The sequence below is a fragment of the Buteo buteo genome, chromosome Z (assembly GCF_964188355.1).
Source record: "Buteo buteo chromosome Z, bButBut1.hap1.1, whole genome shotgun sequence".
Lineage (NCBI taxonomy): Eukaryota > Metazoa > Chordata > Aves > Accipitriformes > Accipitridae > Buteo > Buteo buteo.
Genome location: NC_134204.1, coordinates 81,671,023 through 81,683,383, shown reverse-complemented (window position 1 = coordinate 81,683,383; position 12,361 = coordinate 81,671,023). Strand labels below are relative to the sequence as shown.

The window sequence follows — 12,361 nt, the reverse complement described above, 5'->3', positions numbered from 1 at the left end:
AGACGCAAAACATCTCAAACCAAGCCCTTCCAATTAGGCAATCTCTAACATAACAGCATCGTGTTAAAAATTCCCACCCAAAAGGGCTGAAAACCCAAGAGCTTTTCATTCCCTCTCTGTGGATGGCCAGAGCTGGCTAGTTGCACTGTGAAACATATGCTGCAACCTATTCCCAGGGCGTGGAGGAAAGAATACAGCTGCTTTCTGTAGAGCAGACTGCATGCTGCCAAAGACGCCCCATCTCTGCTTCAGCCATTCAATAGAGCTGAGCATATAATGTGATATCACTTATTTTGCAATACTAACTTCATGGAATTTGCACTTTTTATGACTGAATCACAAACAAGAAACGGGACTTCTTTGACTTCATTCAGTTTGAGCCCTATCTGCCATAAAACTTTTTCTGAAGACTCTTAACACATACCCCCAACACCATTCAGCCAAAGTTTTATCTCTCCCTACACTTACACAAGCCAAGCTGTACATGGAGAAAACAAAAGTGGCTATTTATCAACTAACTTTAAAAATCTATACTGTGTCCTGGTATATGATGTATGTCCTAGTAATTCCTTGTAGAAGGTTGTCATGAGTAAGGAAGTTGCACAAGGTAAGAGCTGCAGACATCAAAGTCGTTTTAATGCAATGGATCAGCTCTGAAATACAGGCAGTCACGTGTTTGCTTAGAGAAATACTTAAACGATCCTCATCATTACACAACATTTAAAAAAAATGAGAGGTCACATTGAGCCTACAGATGTGCCCTTCAAGCAACCTGCGTTTCCTGAAACTACTGGAAGCCTCAAGCACCAAAACTACTGATGACTAGTTCCTTCAGTAACACAAGCAGTCTAAAGACAGCACAAAAAGACCAACAGAATTCTCCACCTTCAAAGGTGGTGAATGTTGGACCCGCCTGCAAGACAATGCGAAATCTCTGGCCCCTGTGAAAGCATAGTGGCTCAAGACCTTCTTTTGAGATGTTCCGTCCACATGTGTTTCCCATGCATCACACACTGGCTGCACCAACAGCTAAACAAAAATCTAGAACAAACTGTTTACAAGTTTAGCTTTCCATGTTTACCCATATGCTTTATCTCCCTCCTCCCCCTGAAGGCAATGTTGGCTTTTGGGAGCAGAAACAAGGGAATCAAAGAAATTCTCAGAGAAAGAGAATAAAGGATTTTCTTTTTCCTGGAAGACAGGCATGCTGCACCTAAACAGGGCCAGTTGCATGTTGCAAGCACCACCTGCTCCATTGCACTGGCCTGGACTAGGAGTACCTACGTACTTGGCACATGCCAATGGGAGGCCTGTTGCCTTCAGAAGCTCATTGCTATACTGTCTTGACAAGAAGTGGTATAATCATTTCCACATTTGGTAAGACAACGCTGCTGCTGTGCTCAGAGGCAATGGAGAGCTCTGAATGTGAGCTTCTGTCCTACACTACAAGTCCAGAGTAGAGGGAGGACCTCAGCTTCCCATTCCTCTCCACTTTGCATACAAGCACAGTGTGCTGATCCTCCAATGTCGTGTTGGTGACTGCATTGCAAATGGAATTTGAGCAATCTTATTGAAAAAAACCTCACATCTTCAGCTTCCAGTCACTAAACACAACACATACACCCACAATGAAGTATGAAAACAGAAAGACAATCATGGAAGGATAATTTTCAAGATACCCTACGACTGCTGAACTCAACCATTGGTAAGAAGAGAGCATTCATGGTTGTGATGGCTAGTTGGCCTTTTACCGAGTACTGCAGGAATTACACCTGCTGCACCAAGAGCTAGAATAGCTCAGAAAAACTGTACTGTTTGAGCATGGAGCTTAATATGAGACACCTGCCAAAAATGCCCGCCTGACTCTCGGAAAATCATCTCTTAACCCTTTCTTTTTCTAAATCTCCTCTACCCCAAGGTGCTTACTTAAGCAATGAAAAAAGTTGGGGGGAGGGTCTGATTTTCAGCCCTTGGGCTCCTGAGCATGATTCCCTCCATTGCAACCCTCCATGCACAAGGGTTTTCACACTCTGGTCCTTGGTGGGCTCCCATAAACACTCCTGGGCTACTGAGTGCTGTTCCACTACAGCTCCCAGAATTAAATGTGCAATTACCGCGCCACCCTCTCCAAATGACAGTGTGCAGATGATAACAGCAGTACCTCACTCAGCCCCCCAGGGTAGCCTAGCTTAAGAGAAAGCAGAGCTCTGCAGACCCAGTGCCAGCAATGCTCTTTCAAGACGCACAGGCAAGGCAGAGGCTGCTGCTTACACCCAGCACCCCAATTCCCATTCAGTGCTGCCCCCATTTCCAGGCCACCACTATCAGATGTGACTGCTCCTGCCCCCTCCCCTTTTGCTGGCAGAGGCTACAGCTAACTGTGCTCCCTTGTAGCCTCCTGAGCAAAATCCCTGCTCTAAAACTGGTTTGTACTTCCCATTCCCGCACTCTACAATTTACAAAGGCCTCTGCTGGTTGGCTGCTGTACTGCCCCCAAGTCCACTGTAATTAGCCAAAATCTTTCTAATCATGCCTTTTTCCACAAGCCTTCCCCCCCCTCCCCCCTTGGTGTCACTACACCTAGAGAAAGAGAAAGCCATAATACTATGGACACAGTAAGAAAATCCTGCCAAGTCAAGACCACAAGACTTGAGTGTTTAATTTCCACTTTCTGTTAAAAAAGTATCTCACTTAACGTGACCAAACTTGGGTTGCCTGCTGGCTAGTTTCCAACTGGACTGATCCATTTTTTTAGGATCTGCTACAGGCAGAGTGATCTACAGTAGTAATTTGCACTACATTTTTAAACTGGATGCAACCCTAAGCACAACATCTTCTATCCAAAAGATGCCAAGTCCTTGACAAACTTCACATCTTTAAAAACTAGCAGCTGAGGTTCTCTGTGTGGGGAGAGAACAGGGCTTCTGTTTTTGCAGGCACTGCTACCTTTCCTTACCACAGCAAAAACTCGTAGGAGCAATAAGTTCTGACCAAATTCCAGCTCCTGTTTAGTTTACAATGTAAGCTTGATCTCACACCAATGCTATTTTAATTTAACCAGATGGGAGAACATCACGTCTCTCTGTTTTAAACTCCAGGTTAAAAAAGACAGTGAATTGTCCTGGTGTGGAACAGAATAAAATCTACCATCTAAAACCCATTCCCAATTTCTCTGAAGTTGGGACAATGAGAAATTAGCTACTTTCATAGAGATGACACTGTCTTTAAAAGCTGCAGCTTCTCAAGTCACACTGAGATTGATTCAGCACATGCTCTGCAGCTGTAATGTGAAAGCTGGATGTGTTCCTTAAACACATAAAAAGCAGTCTCTGCCTGTGGACTTTCCTTGCCTCCAGTGAGGCAGGTTCACATAAAAAAATTAAAAAAAAAAAAAAGGGGGGAGGGGGACAAACCCTAACAGAACCTGGCATCAGAGAAGTGACTTGAGGTTGCTGCTCCTACTAATGGGTAAAACAGTAAATTACACAGCTTTCCAGTGAAAGCCTAGCAAGCTAGAAATGACCGATCCCAGCCATAGCACACCTCTTGCTACCTTCCGAGCTCTGCCTGAAACCTTCACCGCTGCTATCCTCTCTCAAACACATAGTCCGCACGTTCTTTTGCTTTTGCAGTCCTTTGAACCTTTTGTGTTAATTGCTGACATGTATCAACCTCACCGTAAGTGCTGCCTAATTAGGTCTGCCAGTTTCACCACGTCTCTGCCATTGGACTAATTAGCCCACTCTGCTGCCACATGGCGGACTCGGCCTGCAGTCGATTCACCAGTGGCTTTCCGCTTAGCCCACACGATCACTTGCAAAGGTCCTCCTAAGACCTCCTGCCGGAATTCCTAAGGGCATCATCCCTCCCTCACCACCTCCAGCGCCAGCAGCCGCAGGGGGAACCGTTCAGGCGCTGCTGCCTCCAGCCCCAAGCGCAGGCAGAGGTGCAGGCGGGGAAAGTGACCAGAGCACAGCATGTTCTGGCACTTCTCGCTCTGGCAGCTGCCCCAGAAGCTGCTGCCTGAGGACATCCCTCCCAGGCCCACGCTAATTTATGCCAGAAGCGACTCTGGGCTGTCGGGCCGCCTCACGGAGACGCAGTGGAAAACGGTCGGAGGCGGCGCGTGGAGCGAGGTGCCGGAGCGCACGTGCCTGCGGAGCCAGGCGCACCCCTGAAGGCAGGCTCTGCCTTCTCGCCTGCTGTCCAGGAGAGCTGCGGACCTCTTCTGCCCCACCTCTCCCCGGCACCCACGCCACCGGCACGGTGAAGGGAGCAAGAGGCGCGCGCAAGGCGCAGCGACGGGAAAGAGACGTAAAGATGCGGCTCACGGCGCCCACCGGCACCATCCACCATCGCGGGGCCCGGCACGCGGACGGATCAGTGCGTCGGCAGGACCGAGCGTTTCCTCACCGTCTCTGACCGGCTCGTCCCGTCTCAGTGTCAGCACTGGGCGCTCAGGAGGCGGCGGGTGCTCAAGCCGGGACCAGCGCCCTCGATCCCGCCTCACGCCCTGAGCCCGGGGTGCTGAGAGGGCCCGGCCGCAGGCGGGAAACCCGCCGGTCCCGCCCCGCTGTCAACCACCACCCGGCGGTGTCGGCTCCGGGGAGCGCGAGGAACAGCCCCAAAAGCCGCGGCGACAATTTTTTTATTTTTTTTTTTAATTATTTTATTACGACGACGATGATTTCCCCTCCCTCGCCTTCACGGTGAGGGAAACCGGAGCCCTCTGGCGGGAAACGAGCCACTCCAGAAGCGGCCAGCCCGCCGCTCGCCGCCAGGGGGCGCCGCGGTGCCGCCGCCGCCGCGCCCGTCCCGTCCCGTTCCTCGAGAGCGGCCGGGGCCGCGCCCGCCTGCGGCGGGACCCCCCGGCCCCGGCCCCGGCCCGCCGCTCCCCGCCAACCCCCGCCTGCCTTTCCCCCCTCCGCCCGCCTGGGGACCCAGGACGCCTTTAAGCAGCGGCCGTCGGGGACCCCCACAGCCGAGACCCGGTAGAGGCTCTTCCCCCCCGCCCCCCCCCCCCCCCGCCCCTCCCGGCAGCGCGTCCCGGGGGCGGCCGGGTCCGCCCCGCCAGCGCGCATCGTCGCCGCAGCCAGGGCTCCCCGCCGGGCGCTGCGCCCCTCTCGCTCCGCCAAATCTTACTCATTTCTTTGGGGAAGGAAACTTCCCCTTTCGCTCAGCCTTTTTAAGAGAAAAAAAAGAAAGAAAAAGAAAAGAAAAAAAAGAAAATACACACACACACACAAAAAACCCCAAACGAAACACACCCAACATTTACACTCTTCTATCCTGGGATAGGCTTCTGCAACACGTTTCAACGCTCATTCCTTTAAAAAAAAAAAAGAAGAAGAAGAAGAAAGAAAGAAAAAAGAAAGGGGAAAAAAAAAAGAAAAGAAAAGCCATCGGGGCTTAATCTCGAAAGCCGGTGCCCGGAGGCAGAGGGGGTGGCCGGGGAGGACGTGACATGGGGGACAATGAGGGCTGGCCCCAGCCCTCGCCCGCTCCCCGTCGCCCCTTTGTGTGGGGACGGTGCCTGGGGGCCGGATGGAGGCTGCCCCCGGGGTCCCATCCCCTGCCGAGGGGATCCCGACCCTCTGCCGATGCCGCCCCCCACACACACCCACCCGCTTTTTCCCGCCGTCGAAACTCCCTTAATTCCTTCCACGATGCTCTCACTTTTTCTTTGTAAAACAAAGGCGAAATCCCGAGGAGCGGAGGGGGAAGGCAGTGCCCGTGCCCCGAGAAGCTGGCCGTGGGTGTAAAAGGGGGCGTTTTGCTCCACTGACCTTGTGATTCTCCTCCTCACCCACCGCCCCCCTTTCAGCGCTGAAAATGTGGCTCGGAGGACGCCTGCTCTCCGTCTCCTCTGGAGAGATGCTGTCTGAGCACCTCAGCCCCGCTCTGCCCTGTGAGCAGCTTTCCAAGAACATCAGGGGAAGGGAAGGGAAAAAGAAAATAAATGGGGGGAACACACAAAAGCGGAGGAGACTAAGCACACGCTTTTCCCAGGAGAAAAAAAAAAAAAAACAAACACACACCACCAAAAAAACCCACCAAATCAAAAACTGGTGGCCGAAGGAAAGGTCCATTCTTGTCGCTCCTGCCACACGGGCGCTTTGTGTATTTAACACCCGTAGGAAATAGCTTCCTTCTTTCTCCCTCCTGAGCCCCATCGCACACCAAGGTGCAGCTCTACCTTCCCGGCCATTCAGACAACCAGTACCAAAGACTTCTGTCAGGGCTCCCACCCCAAAGTCTTTTATTTCCTACTGTTCTTTGTTCTCCTCTTTGCACCAGGGGATTTTTGTGGGTCCCCGAGCATCCCTTCTGCTCTCCCCCCGCGTGTCGTTGAACTTACCCCAGGTTGTTTAAATTCACCAATCATCGCTATTCTCTCCCGCTTAAGGTTTGCAGTTCAACTCTTTGTCCTTACAGGTACCAGCAGTAAAACAATCGTTTTAAATTTTACACTAGGTGTTTGCTAGCAATTATATGTAAAGGAAAAAAAAAACAACAACAACAACAAAAAAAGACAACAAAAAAACCCCAACCCGCATTAAAAGAGTTACAGTTACCTTAAAAGGTAGCGTATTGCAGAGATTGCAAAAAATCACAACGTGGTGGCTAGGCTAGTCCAGAGATCCCAGTGGCCGCATGAAAGAGTAAATCCCCTCGTTAGTGCTGGAAGGAGACGGTGGTTCCGGGGTCTCCCCTTCTCCCAGAGCTCGGCCTCCCCTCCCTCCCCGCCGGCGAGCACCTGACTCGGAGCTGCGGAGCCTGAACCGAGTTGTAGGCACAGGGAGCTCGCCTGCAAGTTCAAATGCGAGCCTCAGCCACCCATCATTATTATATCGTTGTACCGTCAGCGCTGCAGAGGAGGGGCGCTGGCTCGGGAGAGGAGGGTTCACAAGCTCTGCAAGAGCCTCCTTGCAATTTGCAAAGCTCCCGCAGCTGCTGGGCGCAGGAGAGCCCCCAGCGCCTGCCTCCGCGGAGCGGCGCTCCCCAGTCCCCCCCCCCAGACCGCCCCTCTCCGTGCCCCCGGCCCGGCCGCCCCCTCGGGGAACCCTCGGGGCCCCGCAGACCCTGGCCCCGGAGCGGCTCCGAAAGTACCGGGGAGTCGCAGACCCGAGCGGCGGGACGGGTCCCTCCGCTCGCCCGGCACCGGCCCTGCGGAGAGGGGCAGGCGGGTGCGAAAGGCGCATTGTTCCCCAATTAAACAATTAACCGGGAAGAGAATGGAGAGACCTCCTCCACCCTGGCTCGCGAAGCCGGCTGAAATGGGGAAAGTGACTGGGACCGAAATCCCTTTTTTCCCTTTTGCCTCCCCAATCTCAGCGGAGGTTGCAGCGAAAGAATATATCGGGGCTTGTTCCAAACTTCCCCCGCTGGTGCCAATTCACAGGCAGCCTCGCATCGGCAGCCTCCCGAGCCAAGCTTCTCCACCCTAGTTTTACGCATCTCCAGCCACTTTTCTTTTTTTCTCCCCCCCCCCCCCTTCTTTTTTTAAGATTAGACTCTGCATTTGCTGTCCAAACCTCTCTGAGATGAAGTCAGAAGCAGAACTCTAAACCACCCTTTTACAAGGGACTTTCACCAATTAATAAGGGGTCTGCTGTGCTCCTCAGGCAGCTCCTTTCCCCAAAGGTACCTATCTCAGTATGTGGCAGACGCTTAAGGCACCCTTCACCAGCCACAAAATGCTGGCAAGAGCAGTGCTTCTGGCATGCTCCCTTTCAGAGGAGCGCGTGCCACAATCCCCCCTCCTCCAGGAAGGTGTAAATCCAGAGCCAGAAAAGAAGAGCCTGGAGAAATAGGTGTGTCTGATCGCATCGCTCGAGGCATGTTTTTGGCAGCTCCCTGTACAACTGCTAAGAAGAGGCAGGAGAAGTTTTCCTTCAATGCCACTCTCTTGTTATTGTTGCAGCTACTCTGTCCCCAGAGTTATGCTGACAGTGGGTTTGAGACAAGCCCAAAGCCCTCATTTCCAAAGACAGCCCTCCATGCCGAGTTAGAGGAGCGGGAGGTGGAAGAGATGACAGCCAAGCAGGGGGAAATGGAGACCTGGCGGCTTAAACCAGATCAGGTTTGCATGAGCTGTGGCCTGGGTGTGAATGGAGCTGGACCGCTGGGTGAAATCCTTACCTCACCTTTGCAGAGCTTGTTGCTCTTTCCTCTTTAAATAGGGTAAATCCACAATTGCTTACTTGCTAGCAAGGGCATTGAAGAGACTCTGATCCCCTTCTCCCATGTGAACGTAGACAGTGTGAAGCAGCCTCGCTATCACTGCCAACCCCCTGGCACCAGTCTCTCCAGTTCCTCTTGCATGGGTCGGTCCCTCCTGGGCAGCACCCCGTCTCAACAGACCGGACCTGCTCCGTCTTGGGCTGCGGGTTTCTCAATCCTTAAACCTTGTGCAGTGGAACAGTTGACAGAAATGCAACTCTGTGCTTTCAAACAGGCGCTATAAAGAGTTGCAGGCATATTTTTGAGGCTTTTTGATGTGAATTCACACAAAGGCCTTGCCGTTCATATTAAGTCACGGGAAGGGGGTTGTCGGAGTTAACTCTGCTCTTTGCTATCCTGGCCTTCCCTGCCTTGTCACATGTAGATGGCAACCCTCACTGTTGAGGGTGTGCATGCTTCCTCTGCACAATGTTGTGATGAAAGGAGAAAACTAACATTGAATTTCTCCAACATTGTTTCAGAGAAGCCTCTTCAGCCCTCCTAGACATAAGGGGGTTGTGTGAGATGCATGGTTAGGGCACTGTTCCCTCTCCCCATACAATCTCAGCTCCCTCTTGGGCTGCAGATGAAACCCTTTGAGGACACATGCATAAGGTGGGAATCTCTCTGGACAGATCCACTCCTTTGTACCAGTCCCAGTGGCACATTCCTTTTTCTGGAAGAAGTAGTGGGACTCCTGCCACCATCCCAGGTCTCAGGAAAGGAGGGCAGGACATACCCTGTGGCATCAGGTCTCTCCCCTTCTCCAGACCACCCTCCAGGACAAACAGAGAACTCATAAATGATCAGGCATCATGGTCAAACTGAAGGTACCTCATTTGTCCCCTCTAGTCTCCACCATCCACCCCATCTTTCCAGCTTCATTTGTTCTTACTCCACTCCCTGCCTTGGCTTCAGGCAGAGGGGCGATCTTTAACAAAGCAGAAGCCACCTCTGCAGCCCTGATCTCGCTCCTCCATCACCTTTTCACTCTTGGCCACTGGGGTTTGAACAACTGCTCCTGTCAACGGAAGGGAAGGGGAGTCGGTGAATCTGCTGTCCCTGCCCGATGGGGATCTCTGCTCTCCTGTGGAGCTGAGCTATGCGCATCTTCTTGTAGCTGTGGCTGCCCCAGGAGCAAGTGGGACAACCCCAAGAGGGCAAGTTGCAGCTGCCCTTGCCCACGGGGGCACCCGCTGTGCCAGGGGTCCAGCTGAAGAGCTGGCCAAGCCTCCTGGGGACAGGGAGACACTGGGTATGACCAGAAATCTGGGGGTGGGGGCAGCTCTCTACAGGCACCACCAAGAAGCAACGAGGACTTAAACCCTGGGGCTAACCCAGCCTCAGGTCTGCTTGCTTGCATCCCTTTTTTTTTCACGACGGGAAAGAAAAGAGATGATTATTTTTAAAGAAAAGACCTTCTCCTCCACCCCCCCACCCCCCCTTTCTTCTCCCACCCCTCGAATGCCGGAGCCCCTGATGGGAACCGGACGACCAAGCCGCTCATTCACGGAGCTGGGAAGAAAGCGGAGGATGCAGAAACCACCCCCTTCCGACCCCCCCCCTCCTCCTCCACCCCCGCCCCGCTCCTCCTCCTCCTCCTCCTCCTCCTCCCGCAGCCCGGCCCCGCTCGCCCCCGGCGCGGAGCTCCCGGCGCCCCCGCGGAGCCAAGCGGCCCCGGGGCTGGAGCCGCGGAGCCCCGCAGCGGGACGGGGGGACGGGGGGGGAGAGCGGAGCCGTCCCCCGCCTCCCTTCACCTTTCCGGAGGGGGAACCCGAGAGAGGCGACAAAGAGAGGAGGCAGACGAGAAGCTCTGTGGTTCTCCCCCCCCCCCCCACCCCGCCCCGCTCCGCTTTGAAGCGTTAGGGGGGTCGTTTGCATCCGCGGTGGGGTGGAGATTTCTGGAGAGAGGGGAGAGTTTCGGGCTGGTGAGACAAAGGCACGGGCGGAGATGGTGAAGGTGGTCGCAAAGTCCGTGTCGTGTCGTCCCGTCCCCGTCCCCCCCCCGCCTCCTTCCCTGTGCTCCTGTCGCCAAACAGAAATGTGGGGCCGGGGTGGGAGGGAAGGGGAACTCATCCCGGGCATCCCCGGCCCGGGACAGAAAGAAATCCCTGGAGGAAGGAGGGTGGTTTGCACTGGAGACCCTCAGGGCTTTTAGAACGGAGACAAGGACTGGGGAAAGTGAGGAGCTGATCAAGCTAGAAAAACAGACGTCAGCAACCCCTCCCTAGGTATTTTCATCCCACTTTATTTAACTCTCCCCTTTTTCCTTGAGAGCTAAGGTTTCTGCTCTGAACCAAAAACGGTCCAGAAACGGGATCTCCTTTTCTCCTCTCAGAGACACCATGCAGTCTTCCTCCAATGAGTTGTGTCAGAGGCCTGAAACATTGTCTGATTTACTGTGAATGTCAGATATTTTCCTTTGTAAATATTTTAGGCAAAGTAGAAACAGTAAACCTTTGCTCGGACTGCCAAATGTCTCCCATGACAAATCATTGTTTTCAGATGTTGAGGTTTGTGTGAGAAAACCCAACAAAGGGAAAATGTTTAGGCTTTGTCTCAATCCTAAAGCAGTATCATTGAAGAAAAAAAAATAATCCTGCTAGCTACATCATAGTCCTGAAATGATGAAAAATACTATTTTCATTACACACTTTTTAAGCACAGGTTTTATGTTACTGACTAAACAATGATTATCATTTTAACTGTGAAACACAGACCGTAAATGGTTCTGTATGAGAAACCATTGTTTTGAAATATCTGAAATTAATTAGACCGTGGCTACAGCCAATGTGCAAATATCAAACTGAACATCTGTGGAAAAAAAAAGGCTTCCCGTCACTTGAAAGAATATTGTGAATCTGAAATACAGTCTATCAAGGAAAAACTAATTTGTCTGGCATAGGTTCTCTCAAGCCATCTTCTGTGACTTTACAGTTACCTTTTCTTCATCTTTTCCTATGCTTTTTTTCCTCCTGAGCTGCTGTGTGTGAAAAGCCATATGTAAAAGTCAAGGAAATAATTCATGTAATTTAGATGCCAGAAATACTAAGGTCAGTTCAGGCAAATCAAAGATCCTTGCAAAGTTATTCCACTTGGCTACTAGCTCTGAAGGTCTAACTTCCCATTCCCATCTACTTGGAAAGGGCTGCATCATGCCAGCTGTGCTGAAAATGAGTCCATCGGTCCAATTTTCCTCTTTAAGGTACAGAAATGTAGGCTGCTTCCCGATTCTGCAGTGATTCAGTTATCTAAAACCCAATGTGTTTTCAGAAACCACAAAATCTTTTGAAACAATAGAGTTTTTCAAGTTCTCAGATTCTGTTTAAGAAAACCTTTTCACAGTCCTTCTCTCTCCTACGCTTCAAGTCAAATACGTTTTTAGAGCCAAATTAAAACTCTTCAAAGGAGTCAAGCTTAGCAGCCGGATAACTGTAGTCGATACAACCACTTTCTCAAATGAAACACTTGATGGGTTATGTCAATGTTTCTTTTGTGGCAAAACGCTTCTCCACCTATTTTTACTCCATATTTCTGCAGCGGAGAGACCATTCAGCTATGAAAAATTATGAATAGAGTGTTTCATTTGGTAACAGAACAAACCACAATTGATGGTTAGGTATTATTTCTGCATTAAATGTAATGAGGCAGACACGGCATTATCTACAATAAGATAGTCAGCTTCCAGGACAGAGTTTATCAGGAGAAGGTCCAGGACATCGAGGCTTTCAGCAGCCTTGATTGTGGCAAAGACAATGATATGTTTTTCTCCTGCGTTCCGATGCTGCCTTCTGTTCTGTCTCTGTGTTTCTGCCCTGACTCCAAGGACAAGGTGCCAGGCTGGGATGTTTTTACCTATGCTTCCATGGCTAGTCCCACCAAAATCTGTGTCGGAAAGTTGGTGGTGTTTGGTTCTGCTTGGTGTAAGCCAAAGTATCAGGCTCTGTCTCAAGTCAGGCTCAAAAAGCAGTCTGCTTTATGCAGCCAGATCTGACTCTTTAAAGAATAGTTGCTTTGTAATTTTGGGGAGGAGTTGTTAGGGTGGGCAGCTCACTGCTGAGGTCCTTCTCAATGCTGATCCCTATGAGGACCAAATGCAGGACAAGGCAAGCAAGGGGGAAAGAAACTAAGAAACTTA

The 12,361-nt window shown here is 51.5% G+C and overlaps 1 protein-coding gene across 3 annotated transcripts in view; it reads right to left on the bottom strand.

Annotated features, from left to right (window-relative positions):
• VCAN (versican) overlaps positions 1 to 6,813 on the bottom strand; it is a 113,759-nt gene extending 106,946 nt beyond the window's left edge. For 2 of the 3 annotated variants that reach the window (XM_075021363.1, XM_075021365.1), the window contains exon 1: positions 6,576 to 6,813. The gene's annotated coding sequence lies outside the window, so the exon portion shown is untranslated. Of the gene's footprint in view, positions 1 to 4,413; positions 4,682 to 6,575 lie in introns of those variants that run through there. The other variant, XM_075021364.1, reaches the window with a different exon arrangement.
• Between the last annotated feature and the right edge of the window lie 5,548 nt (positions 6,814 to 12,361).